Below are 20,424 nucleotides of genomic sequence, written 5' to 3' on the forward strand. Positions count from 1 at the left end.
TAAGATAAAGATTGCCTAAATCCCAATTACTACAGGAGAACAAAAACCACTTGTGTAATTGTAATGCTGCTGCTCCTGCTGCTGTTGCTGCTGATAAAGTTCTAATGGATGTTTTAGAGAACATGACAATGAATCAGAATCTTTCATTGAGCAAATCACATCTCAAACATCAACCCAAACAAAACAAACACAAACGTTGAAAACAAGGAAGTATTTTTAAGCAGTAACTTAGGTAACTTATGAAGTCTCAAAACACTAGACACCATTTGCATTAGTAACAGCCTTAAACAAGAAAAGAGACTTATCAGAGAATGTCTTTAAAAGAATAATTTCCATACCTTCTGGAGGATAATAAATCTGTCCTGGAACTTTCCCTCCAACATTTTATTCTGAATATTTTCAAACATAGAGGAAAGTTTTGAAATTTTTTTTTTTTTTCAACGTTTTTTATTTTTGGGACAGAGAGAGACAGAGCATGAACGGGGGAGGAGCAGAGAGAGAGGGAGACACAGAATCGGAAACAGGCTCCAGGCTCCGAGCCATCAGCCCAGAGCCTGACGCGGGGCTCGAACTCACGGACCGCGAGATCGTGACCTGGCTGAAGTCGGACGCTTAACCGACTGCGCCACCCAGGCGCCCCTGAAATTTTTTACAATGAAGACTTTATATTCCCATCAACCAGATTCTACCATTACATTTTATTATGCTTGCTTATCAAATACCTACCTATTATCGAATACTCTATCCATCCATTACTCCATCTTATTTTCTGTTGCATTTCAAATCTCAGATATCAGTATATTTCCCCTGAATATTTTGTCCTGCATGTCATTCATAGTTTAATATTTGTTTATAGTTTTCATATAAAATTTACATACAATAAAATGAACAAATACTGGTTATTTACTAAGCTTTGACAAATGCACACACACGTGTGTTAAAACTTAAAATGGACAAACAAGGAGATTGAATTTTAGATGGTTAATGCTTAGCAAAAACAGTAATACTAATAATAGAGTTTAAGAAGCAAGATTTCAAGGTTGAAATTTTATCAGGAAAATACCTCTGAGGGATTTTCCTGCATCTCTGAAGTTATTAAAATAACTAAATGTGACCTGAAAGGGAGGCAGCTGGGAAAGTAGAATGACGTACATATTTATATTGACAAGATAACCAAAATGGCAGCAGTACTGAGGATGGCCACTGAAATCCGTAAATTTTACAAATAAAAGAATAATATTTTTCAACTTGCAAAATAACTCTGGGAGAGAAATTCCCCAAATAATAGAACAATAATTCCTGAACCTCAGAAATACAATTCAAAGTAGTTCAACATTTTCAGAAATAGTAACTAACAATGATATGTATCTTAGGAGGGGGAAAAAAACCTCTGGATTCCCTAAACATTATTATATGGCTTGAAGCAACTTAGAGAAATTCTCCCCGGAAATAAAGGTCCATGTGTTTATTAGGTATGCTTTATATCCCCCAGTTATTGCAGGCCACTTTTGAGAATGCTTTTTAAGACTTTAATTTTTAGAGCAGTTTTAGGTTTGAAACAAAATTGAGGGGATGGTAAAGAGATTTCCCATATACTCCCTGCTTGCCCCATTCATAGAATCTCCCATTATTAATATTCCCCATCAGTGTGGTACACTAGTTAACAGTTGAGTGACTTACACTGACAAATCATAATCGCCCAGAGTTCATAATTTACCTTAGGGTTAACTCTTGGTGTTATACATTCTATAGATTTAACAAATGTATAATGACATGGATCCATCATTATAGTATCATACAGTGCATTTTCCTTTCACTACTCAAAAATCCTCTGTGCTCTCCCTATCTGCTCCTTCCCCTTGGCAATCACTGAACTTTTTATTGTCTCCATTGGTTTGCCTTTTCCAGAATACCATATAGTTGGAATCGTATAACATGTAGCCTTTTCATATTGGCTTCTTTCACTTGGCAAGATGTTTTTAAGATTCCTCCATGTCTTTTCAGGACCTGATAGCTCTTTATTTTTAATGTTGAATAATATTCCATTGTCTGGGTATACCACAGATTTTGTATCCGTTCAACTACTCAGGGACATCTTGATTGCTTCCAAGTTTTGGCAATTATGAATAAAGCTGCTATAACCACCTGTGTGCAGGTTTTTGTGTGGACATAAATTTTGAACTCCTTTGGTTAAACACCCTGGAATGCAATTGCTGATTATATGAGGAAAGTATGTTTAATTTTATAAGAAATCATCAAACTGTACCATTTGCATTCCTACCGTCACGTATGAGAGAGAGTTCCTGATGCCAACATCTGATATTGTGAATGTTCAGATTTTGGCCATTTGAATAGGTATTTAGTGGTATACCATTGTTTCAGTTTACATTTCCCTCATCTTTATGACATATGATGTGAAATTTTTCATCTGCTTATTTGTCATTTGTATGTCTTTATTGATCTGTTAAGGGATTTGGACTATATTTTAACTGGATTGTCTTTCTTACTGTTGAGTTTTAAAAGTTCTTTGCATATTTCAATAAGGGTCCTTTATCAAATTTGTCCTCTACAAATTTTTCTTCTCAGTCTATGAATTGTTTTCTCATTCTCTTCTCATTATCTTTTGCAGAGCAGAATTTTTTAATTTAAATGAAGTCTAGTTTATCTATCATTTCCTTAATTGACTGTGTTTGGTGTTGTAACTAAAAGATCATTGCTGTACTCAAGGTCATCAATGTTTTATCTTATGTTTGTCTTCTAGGAATTTTATAGTTTTGCATTTTTATTTAGGTCTGTGATATACTTTGAGTAAACTTTTGCAAAGAGTATAAGATTTGTGTCTACAGTCATTTTCGAGCATGTGGATGTCTACTTGTTCTAGCATAATTTGCTGTAAAAACTCTCTTTGGGGGTTCCTGGGTGGCTCAGTTAGTTAAGTGTCTTCGTTTTGGGCTCACGTCATGATCTCATGGTTCGTGGGTTCAAGTCCTGCATAGAGCTCCGTGCTGACAATGAGGGGTCTGCCTGAGATTCTCTCTGCTTCTCTTTCTGCCCTTCCCCAACTATCCATCTGTCTCTCTCAAAATAAAAAAAATAAACTTAAAAAGAAAAAGAAAAAAAACTCTCTATGCTGTATTGGTTCCATTATGTTGTCAAAGGTCAGTTGACTATATTTATGTGGATTGACAATTATTTTCAAACTACGAGTCATCATTTTCCAGTCTCCAAAAATTGTTTCCCCGCTGTTTATTCAACATAGACTCTTTATTTGACATTTTTTCTGCCTTCATCAACTATTTCCTTGTTCCTCTCCAGCCTCTACCTACCACCCAGTTCCACAGACTCTGCCATATGTTTTGGATGTTTGCTATATTCCTTATTCTAGCCACCAAGTTTTTATTAGTTATATATTTCTCCCTAATAAATTACACTAAACTCAGCGGCCTTAAACAATCTTTTACTTAATTATAATTCTGAAGGTTTAAACTTTGGACCACATGCAGCCAAGATGCTTCCTCTTTTCCACATGGTGTTAGCTGGGCTCTTCATGTGTTTGGGCTTCCACTGGAATAGTGAGTTGGTTAGAATTACTAGTACTTTTATCCATATGCTCTCATTTCTCCCAGGAGCCTAACCTCACTTTCTTACCCGGTCAGAAGATTTTCCAGAAGTAAGTGAGCAAGACCTACAGCACAAAGGATGTTCAGGTCTCTGCTTGTCATATATGTAAATATCCCAATGCCCCAAAAAAGAGTCATGATCAAACCCAGAGTCACTGTGGAAAGGAACAACACAAAGGTTTGGATACCGGAGGTGTTATTTACTGGTGGCTATTACCATAACAACACACCACAAAAAGCATTCAGAAATGGCAGAGGCCAAAGACAGCACTTAAAAGAGCCAAGACCATTATGATTACTTTAATAGGCTATAGATGTAAATTTTCACTGGAGTTTCTAGGGTAAGTCAAAATTCATAATTCTTTATAATTTACTTCCAAAGAAACTTTGCCATCCCACAATCATCATGAGGTTTCACAGTGTTGATGACAGTTTGCTCAGAAGCTTTAGTGACCCAAGAAGTAGCAGGTATTCTACCTTCCTTGGTAAGAAATACGAATACCAGAGAGTGGGAAATTAAGGTCAGAAACATCGAAGAGGTTGCCATCTCAGTGAATTTTCTGGAGGTCCAAGGTCAGGCTATTACTTCAGAAGTGAAAGGTGAGGTTCTGCATCTTGCACTGACTACCACTAAGAAATAGTCACATAAACTGCTGGGCATTTTTAGATTTTGATACAACGTTTACCATTTTGGTTGTGTTGCTCCTCTTTATCTAATGAAGAACCTGTCAGGCTGTCCGCTCAAGTGTTTCCCAGGAGAAAAGAATGCTGGCTTTCTCATACTGCAGGGGAAGCTGAACTGCCACTTGAACTTCAGTTTCATGTCTCAGTAGATACGATGGAGTTCAGACTATCAGTGGAACATTTGTAAGTATAATAGTGCCTGTGATATGCCCCCATGGAAGAAACATCATTCAGTGTTTTGTTGCAAAGCAATGTTCCTTTCGGCAAAAAATTATTCAAGCTTTGAGAAACAGTCCTTGTTGAGTCCCATAAGCAAGCAAGAAAGACCTGACCATGGGACATCAAGTGATGATTGAGCCGACTATCCCCAAACCATCTCAAGATATTATCTTATGTCTCAAGTCACACAGCTATGTGCATGAAGCAGAATTCTATCATTAAGTGAAAGTGATATATTTAAGAACAGGCTCCACAGCATGTCCTGACAGCAGTGTAACAGTACAAGAAAGATTCGTTAGCCACTCATATCTGTTACTGCTTATAGTCTCAAATGGTGTTTTACGTGGTTGTTGTCCAAAAAGAAAATAATCATGTCTGATTTATAGATAGTTATGCAGTATATCCTACTACTTGTCAGAAGTGGACTATCATAACATAACATTTCCACCTAGGAGAAGCCCTGAAGAACAGTAGGGAAGGAAAATCATCCTGGCAGGGAGAACCTCAGCTAACCCATCAAGTTATTTACTTTGCCTAGAATGGTATATAGACGAGGTATATTTATAGTTTCTCATGAACACTTATAAGTCCGGTTGCAAAATGGTGAGGAGCTTGAAGAAACAAGATTTGCAGTGTGGTCACAAAAGCCCTTAAATGGAGTTAAGAAAAAAGCCTTCTCAGAATGTATCCAGACTCTGGCAATATTTCTAAGTCTTCTGGGTGCACAAAAGGGCTCCCCCTTTAGAGAAAACTCCCCCCAAAATTACAGAACAGGCAACTTATGCCATGGATTTACATCAGCCAGTTTTTGAAACCATAGCAGCGTCGGCTCAAAGAGCTCATGAATAGAATGGCCATGGTGGCAGAGATGGAGGTTATGTATGAACTCAACAATATGGATTCCTCTTCATCAAACCTATTCCTGCTTGGTGCTTAATTTTCCACCAGAGCAGACAAATGCTGGGTCCCTTATATGGCACCACACCCTGGAATGTACCAACCTGGCATATCTAGTTGGCATGTTGAACAAATGAATTATTTTAATTACTAAAACAAACATTTTTTCTTGATATAGACACTCTGATATTTTTGACTTGGCATCCTAGCTAAAGAGTTTACTTGTTAACTCAGTAGTGCTAGCAGATACTCCATCATTCTTCTCCAGTTCTTCCAAACATTTCATAATTATGAACTGTCTCACATAAAATCCTTTCTGTTTAAAATACCTAGGGTGGATTGTTCCCATCATTATAGCATAATTGAGATATCTAAATTTTTAATTAAAGAACTTTTACAATACAAATGCACCATTTTCTCATTTTAATTACTCCTTCAAATAAATACTAAATTTTTAGTCGCTTTTTATTCTCTTCACTAAACAGATCCTAAGCGTACTTAAGTTGGGTTAGTCTGTGAAAGTTGTTACCACCAAAACCAATGAAACTACAACCTACTTTGGAAAAGTTGTTTCCAGTCAATGATGACATCTCTTTCCTCAAAATTCTACTACTTTTGGCATATTAGTTGTCTCGACATGTTATCAAATACATCTTTCCATTTTATATAATATTTAATGGATTTTCCACATTGCTCTAGCACAACAAAATTCAAGGAAATTACAAATTCTTTTTTTTGTTGTTTTGATTTTTTTTCAGACACAAATGGAAGCACAGCAATAAGTCCTTAAGTTTCAGTGAATACTTATGGAATGTTTTAATTAATTAATTTTGAAAGTGCATTTTGAGCCATCAAACTCATGTTATGTATCTTAGGTTATAGCATGAAATCTATCCTACTAGATATGATTAGAGTAAAAATTGTATACGTACAAACACAAACACATATACCCACATATTTTTCATTTAATAAAATTTAAAACTCCAGGGGCACCTGGGTGGCTGAGTCAGTTAAGCATCTGATTTTGCTCAGGTCATGATCTCTCGTTTTATGGGTTTGAGCCCCGCTTCAGGCTCTGTGCTGACATCTCAGAGCCTGGAGACTGTTTCAGATCTGTGTCTCCCTCTCTCTTTACCCCTCCCTTGCTCACACCCTCTCTCTCAAAAATAAGTAAACATTTAAAAAATTCAAAAAATTTAAAAATCCAATATATATGAGTTAAATAATGTAGTTTTCAAACACTTGGGCAAATATTTGTGGTAGAAATATATAGATTTATGTACATTCACATATGTATATCTATAATTTACATTAACTATAGTAAGAAAGATAAAGATTAAAAATGCATAATAATTCAGATACCCAACAGTAAAAATTACATTTTCGATTCTTGAAAAAATCGGCACATGTACTGGGTATTAGTTCATACTAAGTAATTTACTTTTTTAATTTTGAAGTGATAAAAATACACTTTCTTTGGTATGGTTATATTAAAGAAGAATCACATCTTGGTGAGAGACACATATTATATTATTTAAGTGTAAAATAAGTTGTTTTCTTGAACTTGCTTTAACATCCTCAAGCAATAAGGAATCAGTACAGTATTAGTTCAATTGCAGCAATTATTGTGGCTCAAGATGGATTCAAAGAAGTACATTACCTGTTTTCTGTAGTTGTATATGTGCTTGAATATTTCTGTCATACAAAGTTTTAAAAGTCACTCCTACACAAATTATAACAGTTTAGCATGAGAACATAAGAAACAGTCATAAAACAACAACAAACCTGAGTGGACAGGTGATTTTACAAATGCTTATTTGATTTAAAATTCAATAATATAGCTTTATTATATAAAAGTTATAAAAATAACAAGTCTATATGTTTTTAATATATGTTAAGGAGAAGAAAACAAGTGAACACAGGCTGAGAAGACAGGCATTATTCAGTTAACAAGGTCTTCTTTTTTATGTTGGAACAATAAGATATTTGTGCTGAATTGCAATGTTTTTCTTTTTTTTTAATTTTTTTAAATGTTTTACTTATTGTTGAGAGAAAGAGAGAGACAGTGTGAGCAGGAGAGGGGCAGAAAGAGAGGGAGACACAGAATCCAAAGACAGGCTCCAGGCTCTGAGCTGTCAGCACAGAGCCTGACAAGGGGCTTGAACTCACAAACCGTGAGATCATGACCTGAGCCTAAGTTGGATGCTTAACCAGCTGAGCCACCCAGGTGCCCCTGAATTGCAATGTTTTTCTATTTGCTCACTGAAGTTAAACCTTAAAAGCCCAATTCAGTTATTTCCCTTGAACTTGAATTTTCATGTACCAGCATATTAATAAGCACATTTATAAACTGTTACATTTCAATCATTTATTACTAAAAAATGACCTTGTGGCCTTTCAATATCCTTTTATTTCACCAGTTAAAGTAATATTTACATATATAAACACCATATATATGTTGTATATATATATTAAGAATGTGTATTTTTTCTCACATTTATGTTTCCTTCATATTTACCCTGCAAAACAGGTATAAGCGCAATTTGATTATTATGTTTACCTCAGTTTATATGCAAGTCTTATCCTGAAACTTTTGCTTTGTCCTCAAAGATTTAGGTATAATATTTGGCAGATATGCATAAGTTTTCTAGATATGATAAAAGGAATTTAACAATTTTTCTTGGATTTTTCTAACATTATCTCTAATATATTATGTGTGTGTGTGCTGTATTTTAAAAAAGCTTACAATTGAAGATAGAAAATTTGAAAAATAAAATCAAGCCTTTTGAAATTAAAAACAAAATGCCACACTGGTAGTTCTTTTTGTTAAAATTCCATGTGTGTTACCATAGTTTGGGAATGGGACAAGGTTAGCAATAACTTGCTTTTTCCTAGCAACAAACTTTTAATAAGAACAAATTTTGGTTTTCTTACTTCTTCCTTACATAAACTGTAAATAACTAGGATCATTTCCGTAACAGAGAAAGGAAATAAACATGAATTATATATCACATCAAAAAGATTTACATGCCTTTCAACATTCTGTTAATTTTATAGTCAAGATGCAATCTTTCAATAATTCAGATGTCATCAGAGAAAAAGGAAAACTTTTCCTGGAAAAACATCAAAGTAGTGTAAACTTCAGCCATTGAAAATGTAATACTAGAGGAAAAGTAACAAAGTTTTATTAAGTACTTAAAATTAAACTTGTAAAAATATTAAGACAGAGAATTATGACATATATTGTCATATGTGAATATCTTGTCATATAATGTCTTATGTTTATAGAATGTCTCTAAAACTCAATTCTGCCTTAAGAAAAAATAAAATTTGGGTGCCTGGGTGGCTCAACTGATTGAGCATCCGACTTTGACTCAGGTCATGATCCTCTGGTCTGTGATTTTGAGTGCCATCGGACTCGTTGCTATCAGCACAACGCCCACTTTGGATCCTCTGTCCCCCTCTCTGCCCCTCTCCTGCGCTCTCTCTCTCTCTCTCAAAAATAAATAAACATTAAAAAAAAGAAAAAAGAAAATTAATCCAGTTCTGAGAAAATTTTCTTATATTTGGAGAACTTGTATTAATTGGTCAGTTTATTAAGCTTAAAATGATTTAACAGTCATATGCTGATTCATTTTAAAATTCAACCTACTTTTTATTTTTCCTTTGATTGGTTCCATGATGTTCTTTTAAATGAGCTCCTTTTCCATCCTCCTTATTTCTGTTATAGGTAACATCACTGTAATGCCACCCAGGTGGAAAACTAAATCACTGTAATCCCTCCAGCTTCCTTCACTCCCAGCCAGCATTCACTCAGCCACCAGGCTTGTTCTTTCGTCCTTCAACATAATTCTTAAATATTCCTGTTCTTTTAACTTCCATGGCTAGTAATTTTGTTTATTCTCTTAACAAGAGAGGAGCTGGCTGAATATACTCAAATCTGGATTGTTAAAGTCTTTAACAATTCCATTTATATTTTATCCTCCTCTACCAACTCTCAAACCGTTTTGCCTATTGTCTTTGTCAGAATTTTTTTTCAGTGCCTATGCCGGTTTCCAAAGTCTTTCACACCATGACTACTTGACTTGCTCCTCTTTCCAGCCATCTTTGTATACATACGTTTGAATGAACATCCAAACAGCACTGCATACCTGATCTCGAATATCACTCAATAATCAGTGTAGCTGCAGCAACTGAATAATTCCTTTCTCACCAACCGGCAGCAATTTTGTTTTGTTTTTATGTTCTATCTCAAGGGTTGTTGTTATCTGGTTCAAATGCACTCTGTACTTTACTGTGCAACTGGGCATGTCTTTTTTTTTTTTTTTTCTCTTCTACCAATGACTCTTTAAATACATCTAAGACTTCTTCATTTTCTTTCTAGTATAAGTAGCTTTTCTTTAAAGTATCATGTTATAAAGCCAAACTATATTCAATCAATTTTTGTTTCTGAATATTTAGACAGTCCTTAATCTGAAAAGTTAAGTGAATTAAATAGTCTTTTAATAGTCATTTATAGTCATTTATCTTATTATAAATAGTCATTTAATAGTAATTTATCTTATTATAAAAGGACTATATTATCTTATTATATATTATATATATCTTATTATATATATCTTATTATAAAAGGACTATATTTTAATAGTCATTTAATAGTCATTTATCTTATTATAAAAGGAAAAACTTGGGTTTACTCCCTGACTAGCATTCAATAGAGTAAAATGTACATGTACATCTGCATAATGCTGGATTTTCATTATCATAACATATCCCGGGAAATTAATATTTATTTTTCTGGTATCACTGTGATATTTGAGTCAATGCAATTATCATTTCCATAGAAATAGTACATTATCCTGAATTCAGTTTTATATATATTTTTCCTTTAGTACCCTCTAATACACTAACATTCATCAATCATGCTCTCCATAATCTATTTCATTGTATAACGCTCTCACTAGTATAAAATACTTGAAATTAGAAAAAATTATTTTGCTTTTTTTGTTTGTTTTACATTTTAATTCTCATGTAGTAGAATACTGAGCATATGAAAGATGCCTCATATATATTTGTCAGATGAATGAATGCATGTGTGAATAAATACTAATCTAGTAAAATTCTCCTCTGAGAAGAGTAGATATTATTTATGGACCATGTGACTGCATTTTGAGATTGCAAAAACCAGAAAGCCAAGCCATATTACATATTAGTATAAGCAGTGTTTAATAATATCTCTCATCATGCATAATTTTGTTTGCTCATTTTTATTTTCTAGATCAAGGAAATATACATACATAACTTAGAAAATTCTAGATTGAGAAACATTTTATTCCCCAAATCTTTCCACCTTTAATGTATTTTTCCAGAGCCAACTACTTTATGGTTTACTTAGTGTAGTTATTCTATTCTTTATCCCCATATCTGTGAATAACGTACCTTAACTTCTATATGTTAATTTTTGCACTTTTGATCTAATCTATTATCTATTATTTTCTACTTTGATAGGTGAGATTTACCTCATTTACACAACTCTGTATCTCTCTTCTTTTTTCCCCAAATAATTACATTACTCTCAGTTGTTTCATCAACCATCACTAAAATTTCAAGCCACATATTTATATTTCTGTTTCTTATTCCATCTGTTATTGACTAAGATAAAGCATATTCCTATGGTTTTCTAAATCATCAATCTTACTGTTTATTCTCACAAATCCCCTATCTAACCTTAAAGACTTTTGAAGTTTTGTCCTTATGTTTCAAACTGTGAAGGTTGTTCTTTAGTCCTTTCATCTAGGTGGCATTGAATACTTCTATCTATCCCCTTGTGGATCCACAGTTCTGGACTCTCATGTGTAATCCTTGGTTCACACAATTTTTTTTTAAATGCTCTTAAATTACCCCCCAAAAAGTAGTATATAGAAGATAAACTTTGTCTTGTTACACTTCTGAAGATGTTTTTATTCTGTTTTTACACTTGACTATTGAAATGTAATACTAGTCTCGAAATAAATTTCTATATGAACTGTGAATACCTTGCTCTATTTTCTAGTATTAGAGGTTACTGATGAGATATTGATGTCTGTCTTATTCTCATTATTCTGCAGTGTATCCATTTTTTCCTCTGAATACTTTGAGAATGTTCTTTAACTTAGTATGACATTTTACAATAATTTTTACTACAGTTGGAGTTGTTGGAGCCTAAATGTAATAATTTAACATAATTAAGGGCTACAAGTATGCTTGGTTTCAAAATACCAAGGTTTGATATACAGTGGATATATTAATTTTAGTGCAAATTGAGACATTTCAGAGAGTACAAAGAACTCTTAATAATTATGCAAGATAACTAGGTCAACCAGGACAGTCCTAAGCAAAGCAAAATATATGTTTACCCTAATTACAAGAACTATGAATGTTATCTATTCATATTTGAAGATGTCTTGTTAAAAAAATGAATAAATAAGCATAATTTAAGATTAAAGATGCTTTTTATGTGAAAAAAATTTCTCTCTTTTCTCTTTACGCCTGTTCTAGGGTCCTTTAGTTAGGTGCTTGATACCTCAGATTGTTTCTTATCATCTATTTCATTATTTTTTTAAATCTTTGTGGGGTTTTTTGGGGGGTCATAATTTAGTGGGAAACAAGGAACAATTGATAGGTTTGACCAGGGTAGTGATATTATTAGTGGTATATATAAGAAATATTACTTTTTGTAATAACGATGTAAGATAGATTGGAGGAGGTAACCAGTAGGCAGGGATACCATTATATCATTTAAGCAAACATGGTAAGATTTGAATTCAGGTGGTAGTCATGCGGATGAAGAGAAAAATTAGAATGGGAGGCATTGGGATGCATCAAGAAACAAGTTTCAAGAGGCTATTTAACATTGTTATGGAAAGTATATTCACCTTGCAATCAGAGTTTAAATGTTTGTAATTTCAAGATCTAGCTTCATATTTTCATAGAAATGGAATGAAAATATTCAGAGAAACTTGCAGTTCTCTGTGTGTTCCTCTCCAGGTTAGTTTCCTTCTTTTTCTCCCCAATGAAAAGTGCTGCCAATCATTTTATTTTGATCATTTTAGTGAATTTATTATTTTCATGACGACTTGACTATATATGAAAAGCACACATAACTAGTCTGTGCATTTTTTATTTAGGTAAATAATACATACATTCATTATTCTGTATGTTATTTTTAGTATTCAATTTTATCTTTTTTGAGAACCATCCATATTAAGATCTGAAGATTTACTTTCATTGTTTTTTTAACCATTGCATATCATTGTCTCTTGCTCTATAATGTTTATATAGTTCCTTATTAATGTGCATTTATGTTGTTTCCAGATATCCAATTTATAAACAATGCTTCACCAAATTTTCCTTTACTCAGAACAGAGGCACTCAGTCCCTGATCTCCCAGGAGTGCAGGTGGTTAACCATTTTCACCCAGAGTCCTTCTCTGAGACTTCCCATGTTGTGAAGAAAGCTTTCTCATTCAAGGATATCTCCCATTCCAATGACTGGTGAATGTGGGACTAAACTCATTTGCAGACAACATTAGAGAGCTACCTCAATTCAAGATTATAGTTCAATTTATCCCTCTACAGAATCGCATTCATTTTTTCCCTACTGATATTGATCCTGAGATCACTCCCCAATAAGTGTTGCACACAAATCTCCCTCTCAGAGTGCTTCTCAGGAGACCTACACTGCAACATTTAGCACCAGAAGTGTTTTAAGAAAGCAGACTATTAAATAGGATTTGGGAGCTGTATTATCCACCAGCTGCCTGGTAATAAAAACCCTATCATTCCTGGTCATTAGAGAACACATAGTCTGTACCATGTGCATTCAGTGCAGCAATTGTTAAAAAATTTTTTTTGGAAGTGAACCACTGGTAGAAGAGAATGTCCTGATGCAGGCAGTATATCAGACATTTGAGAAATACTGCAGAAACAATAATTATAAAGACTATAGAGTCCAGTGAACTTTACTGGGGTATTAATGATTAATTAGGGAGGAAAAGACCATGACAGGCCATGAAAGGAAGAGAATGATCAATCATTGATTTATTGCAAAAAGTGAAAACCAGTGAGTCTCCTTGATAGCAAGAAGAGAATAGTATCTCCTGCTCTCAGAGGTCAGAAAAAAGCTTCAGATCAGGGCCAGCACTTTATTGTAAGTGTAATGTTGCTCCAGAGAAAGTTGAACTCTTGAGACTAACAGTTATGCTATACCAAAGTGAGGATCATGAATGGGAAAGGTTGGAATTATTTGGCATGAGATAGGGAAATCTGGGTCATTGCATTAAAAAAAAATCTAGGCTTCTTCCCTTTTAAAAGCGATTCCAGCTTCCTTGAAGATAATGCAGATACCTCTGCCTTTCAAGGGAAGAATATTTCCCTACAATCTTTTTATAGCCTTCCTCTTATCTACCAGACCAACAACAAGGGCCAATTTACAACATAAAACAGCCAGGTAAACTCTGGGTTTGCTAAGAGAAAAAAGGATATACACTGACAGATCTGTGTGATGTTGCCAAAATGTCCCAGTAGGAGCCAAGAGAAAACATATGGGACTAAAGAGGCAGAACATAAAATTTGGCAAAGGAGATTTTATCAATATGAAAACCTTCTCCCATGATAGAGAAAGCAACATCCTAGCAAGAAACTCAAGGAAACTGTAACAAACTATAACAAACTGTTAGGGTGGCTCTTAGCAGCTTGGGGAAAAGTTATAGCCCACAGTATATAGGGTAGTAAAGCCAAATCTACCATGAGAGATGTTGAAAGAAGAAATAGAAAGACTCAAAGAAGTAGTTGTGATGAAGTAGGTATACTATATAAGGCCAGAAAATCCACCAGATGAATATAATGATAAGTGGTCTTAGAAGACACTTCACTTTATCAAAGAAATAAAGAATATACTGGTGATATGGACACTGAAAAGATCAGAGGTGGATGCTCTCCATAGGCTGCCATTAATAGTATGATATGCTGTTATAGAACTGAGCTTTTGGGGCACCTGGGTAGCTTAGTCAGATGAGTGTCTGACTTTGCCCTAGGTCATGATCTCATTGTTTCTGGGTTTGAGCACCACACTGAGTTCTCTGCTGTCAGCACAAGGCCTGCTTGGGATCCTCTGTACCCCTCATTCTGCTCCTCCCTTGCTGTCTCTCTCTCATTCTCGTTCTCAAAAATAAAAAAAAAAAAAAACATTAAAAAAATAAAAAAAAATAACTGAGCTCCCTGGTAACAGTAGGATTGACAGAATCTTGAAAAATAAAGGGAAGGTGCTTCACCATCAGAAATAAAAGGTGGGCAGGATTTTTATAATGAGCGAGGAAGGCTTAGTTTCAATCACAGTATCATTACCTATAAAGACAAAAGGAGATAGTTAATAAAACAGCATTCTCAAGGGCAAAATAAATAAATAGTTGGCTAGAATATGATTCAAAATAAATTTTTAAAATGAATAATCAGGATCCCATGGACAACCATTCCAAATAAAAACTTATCTTTTGTCAATTTCTGGATCTGAGCTAGTTTTCAGACCTGGAACCTAGTGAGCATAGGAAAATCCTGGTACCAAGATGCAAGGATCATGCAACACCATGGCAAGGACATTTGATAGTGAGTTCTGAATACTTTCCAAAGAGATATATTGCCTTTAAAATTTTTTTTAACGTTTATTTATTTTTAAAAGACAGAGAGAGACAGAGTGTGAGCAGGGGAGGGGCAGAGAGAGAGGGAGACACAGGCTCCAGGGTCTGAGCTGTTAGCACAGAGCTGGACGCAAGGCTCAAACTCACAAACTGCAAGATCATGACTTGAGCCAAAGTCTGACACTTAGCACTTAACCAACTGAGCCACCCAGACACCCCGCCTTTTAATTTAGTACTCATATCCTAGGAAAGAGGAATACCCAGAATCCACATTAACATTGATGCTGGAGGATCCACAGTATCTTATGGATTTCTGTTGAGTGGGTGTACATGAGAACTAGATAATAAATGGAGTCTGTGATCAAGTTTGTTTCACAGTATATTCAATAGGTCTAAAGAGTCCCTGGTGATATTTTCTGATTGTCAAATGCACAATTGAAATGGATATACTCAATAAAAGGGCCAAAACCCTAACTTTTTTTTTTTTTTTGTCTCTGGGATAGGAGCTATCAGAGGTGAAGTTCAGTGGGAAGTCTCTGAAACTACTTCCCCTCCTATGCACAAAGAAGATAAAACCATGCCATATTCTGAAGGAGTAGCAGAGACTAGTGTCAACCTTAAATACTGATAAACAACATTAAATCTACCAGTGTGGCCCATCAAAAGACAGATTCTGGAGGATAATTGACAATTGCAAATACAAACCACCAGTGGTCTCTATTATGGGTGGCATGCCAAAAGGTGCTATCTTTGCTTGAACACATCAAAACTTTAGACACATGATATATGGCCACTAATGTGGTAAATCTATTTATTTTCATTACTACTTGAAAGCAGGATCATAAACAGTTTGCATTTTCTTGAGACAGTCTGTCCTTACACGGTTCCATGGTCTTGCCCCAAGGCTATGTTATCTCCTCTGTCCTCTGTCATAATGCAATCCAAAGGGACCTGGAACATCTGGACATATGCAAGAACAACACAATGACATACTCTAAAAATAAAATCATGTTAAGAGGATTGATAAACAAGAAGTGACAAATCTATTGGAGTGCTTGGTAAGACACATAGACTTCAGAGAGTGCAAGATAGATCAAGATCAGGATATTAACACATCATTATAGATTTTAGAGCTCCCAAGGTTTGAGGTATTCCAGACCATCTTCCGAAAATAAGGATCATATTATTGCATCTTGTATTTCCCACCACTAAGAAGGAAGAGGACTCTCCAGATTTTGGAAATTACATAGTCCACACTTAAGAATATTATTCTGACCTATATGCCAAATGGCACAAAATACTACCAGCTTTAAGTGGAACCTAGAGCAGAAAAGGGCTCTAAGGAGGTCTACGTTAAGATAGAAGTGGCTCTGCCACATGTACCACATGACCTAGCAGATTAAGTGGTATTATAGGTACCTGTGAAGTGAAAAGATACCATGTGGAGTTTATGGAAAGCCCCAATAGAAGAATTATAAGATAGACTTGTAAGTTAATAGGTCAAGATCTTGTCATATACAATCAATATTTATACACTAAAAGAAAATTTTTTAACGTTTATTTATTTTTGAGAGACAGAGAGAGACAGAGCACAAGCAGGATTGGGGTAGAGAGAGACAGAGACACAGAATCCAAAACAGGCTCCAGGCTCTGAGCTGTCAGCACAGAGCCTGATGTGGGACTCGAACTCACGAACTGTGAGATCATGACCTGAGCCAAAGTCATACACTTAATTGACTGAGCCACCCAGGCGCCCCTACACTTTTTGAGAAACATGTCCTGTTTTATAACTGGACCCAGGAACATGAAGTGAACTTGTAGTCAGAATCACTTTTCATAAGCCAAGTTCTATCATATCAACCAAATCATAAGGTCAGATTTGACCAGTAGCAATCCATTATAAAATGGAAGTACTATATTTTGAATCAGATGCGAACAAGGCCAAAAAATAGAAGCTGTATAAGCAGGTGGTCTGGACTCCTATCCTTTCAACTACTATTTTACTGGCGTCTCACCCTCAACTAAGCTCTGTATATGACTGCAAATGTTAGCTCCATTCAGCAGTGGCCCTGAGAAACAGTGCAAAGGAAACTCTCAGAATGGGCACACAGGATATCCCTGTCTGGACAAAAAATGGTCATAGGTTATAATATATAGTACTCATGAGGAGTGGCAAATAACTTGACTGGTTGACTACTAACTTACCAGCATCCTGGAAAAGAAAAGATTGGAATATTGGAGCAAGGAGATTAAGGAAAATGGCATGTGAATGGATCTTTGGGGAAGGATTTTAAGTATGAAAATCTTTATGTATCTGACTAATGCTCCCCAGAAAGCACTCACTACAGAAAAAGCACTAAATACTTATGTAGATGGAATGATTCAGCCATGATGTCAGAAACTGAAGCTAAGCAGGGGTTTAAGGGTCCAGTCTCTCATTCACTAAGGTTGACCTTGTTACTACCATTACTGAGAGCCCAACCTGCCAGCAACAGAGACCAGTGTTCATTTTCCAATACAAAGCATCCAGTTCAAAGACCAACCAGCTACTTGATAGAAAACTATTTTACACTCCATCAACCCTGGAAAGGGTGGTGATTAACAGTGACTGGAAGCTACATGTATTGTAGGCATGAGTTTGCTTTTATGCCTCCAGCATCTTGACCACTGTACTACTATCCAAGAGGTTAAGAGTTCCATTTTGTTGTTTTCTACAAGTATGGGATTCCACATAAGTTACACTAAAGTATGGAACCTACTTTTCAGAAGAGGAGGTAAGACAGTGGGCACCTGGTATGTGATCTTCTGGTCTTATATCATATGATCCAGATGTTGCTGACCTCCTACAATAACAGAATGGACCTTTTGCCGAAAGGTAGAAGGATAAGAACAGGAGTAAATCCTTGACCGTCAATTCCAGTGAGTCTCTTAGAGAATTTGTCCTCTTCGTCACTATAACTCTGAGCCCTGTGGGTTTACAGTTGCTGTTCCTTATAGTTAAGATGTTTCTAACAAGGAGCAGAGCAAGAGTCCCATTAAACCATTAGATAAGCCACCATCTGGTCATGTCAGATTCCTGATGCTAAAAGACAAACAGACATAAGTCAGAATCCCAGCAAGGATAATTAAAGCTAATAATCAGAAACAGGTAGAGTTCCTTTATACAATGAAGACAGGGAAGAATGCTTTTAGTAACAAGTGCATTTTTTGGTGTGTCCCCTGATATTCACCTGCTCTTTGACCATAAATGCACAAGCCCAACAGGTACAGCTTGAGAAGAGCATGGTGTAAAGGTACCCCAGCTTCTCAGGGATTAGATTTGTATCACGCAAACAGGTAAGCAACCTAGACCAGCAAAGGTGTTACCAAGGATGATGGGAAGAAAAAAAATGAATGAAGGAGGAAGGGGATAATGAACTCAGATTTACACAAAGATAACAAAGTTTATTTTTGTTTTGTTTTGACACAAACATTATTTAATTTATGGAGTCCAAACTGCTCTAAATATCATTTTTGGTAACATGTGGCAGCAAAATGTGACCTGACCTGATCTCATTTGTTATAAACCCTGACCAAAAGAAGTATGAAATTATTTATAGTCTGTATTTATGCTAGTTGGTTAGAATGTTCACATATTTTCCTACGGAAATGTTTTGCTATGGGCTGTTGCCCTTAACCCTCCTGATCACCTTAGAAAGTATACTGCATATGCACCATATTCTCTTACTATACTCTTATATTTCTAGATTCCAAAACCTGTTTTATGAGATTTTGTTCCTGTGCCAGTTATATTAAAAATGTAATAAAATTCATACATATATTATTTTAAAAATAGAAGCAAAACCTGAGTTATAATTTTAGAGGCATTATCTGATATAAATAATTTATTAATCTCATTTTGAAAACAAAGACATTATCTTAGAAATTCTTTGAACCAATGATAGAAATAATTTAGCCATTACATACTTTATTTTAATACATATGAATTATGTAACATAGATGATGGTTTAGAAAGGCAGAAGGAAGAAAAGGCACAAAGAATAAAATTGTAAAGGAATATGATGCCAAAATTCTATTGCCTATAATTAAAGCTATCTTAAATAGCTTCATATGTATAATCAAACATAAGTGGTGAAAATCATTGGTAAAAATAATTGGTTTTTAGGATGTTACTTTATTGTTTTTAACCCAGGCACTGACTTGATCTTTATTATTAACCCATGCTTGTCATTTTTCTGTTCTCCCTCTAAGTCTTTCATCTCACACAATCAATAATTTTGAAATTTCAGCTTAATTATTCATTTGTCAAATAATTGCAGCCCTATAGTTGTGTGTTTGCATCACAAGTAGCTTTAGTGAGAGGGTTAAGCATTACTTCCCAACTCTTTTAGAGCACAGAGTGAAACACTGAAGAGTATATGGATAGAGACACTACTGAATGAAGAAATAATGGGATGAATATACAGAAATGTCATGATAAACAATTTCTGAATTTCTCAGCATGTACCAAATTCTGCAAATTAAGCTCTCTTTATAACCTCCAATTATGCTTTCAAAGTGAATATAATCTTAATATTAAACTCCCTCTGATCAACTTCCCCCCTTTGTCACATAGACCACCCTGTATTTAGTGCTCATTTGCCATCATTATCCTCTAAGTTTTTAATCAATTTTAGGTTACTTTCATTTATTGGAGAACAACTATGCCATTTTATCAAGGGCATGGTTTACATTTATAAATGCAACCTATCTATAATATGCAATCTTTCAATGACCACTTATAAACTAGCACCCTAATAAAGATAACAAACGATTAATTAAAATACTACAATTAAAGTATTTTAAGAAGATTTTTCTGCTATATCTGGGTCATGGTACATGAATGTCTACATTATTATTTTCTGTAATTTTCTGTGTATTTTAATAATTTATAATGAAAATCCTTGAAGATTTCTAAATACATGAATACATTCAAATTAATTTGATGAATATTTTCATATAGAAATTATTATCAAAAGCATAATTTTATATTTAAAATTTTTTTATTAACATTTATTCATTTTTTGAGAGAGAGAGACAGAGCATAAGCAGGGGAGGTGCAGAGAGAGGGAGACACAGAATCGGAAGCAGGCTCCAGGCTCTGAGCTCGATGCGGTGCTTGAACCCACGAACCGTAAGATCATGACCCAAGCCGAGGTCAGTCACCCAACTGACTAAGCCACCAGGAGCCCCTCAAAAGGCTAATTTTATATTTTAAAGTATTTATGTTCATTTTTTCACTTGTGATTTCCTTTGTGGTCACTTGTGGTTTCCTTCAAAAGACCATAGCAT

General features: G+C 34.9%; 1 long non-coding RNA gene across 1 annotated transcript in view; it reads right to left on the reverse strand.

Annotated features, from left to right (window-relative positions):
* Positions 1-15,770: 15,770 nt before the first annotated feature.
* Positions 15,771-20,424, reverse strand: part of LOC125923205 (uncharacterized) — a 58,555-nt gene continuing 53,901 nt past the window's right edge. Inside the window, exon 3 of the long non-coding RNA XR_007457936.1 lies at positions 15,771-16,053. This is a non-coding gene — a long non-coding RNA (uncharacterized LOC125923205). The remainder of the gene's footprint in view (positions 16,054-20,424) is intronic.

This window comes from Panthera uncia, chromosome B1 (genome assembly GCF_023721935.1).
Source record: "Panthera uncia isolate 11264 chromosome B1, Puncia_PCG_1.0, whole genome shotgun sequence".
NCBI classification, from domain to species: domain Eukaryota; kingdom Metazoa; phylum Chordata; class Mammalia; order Carnivora; family Felidae; genus Panthera; species Panthera uncia.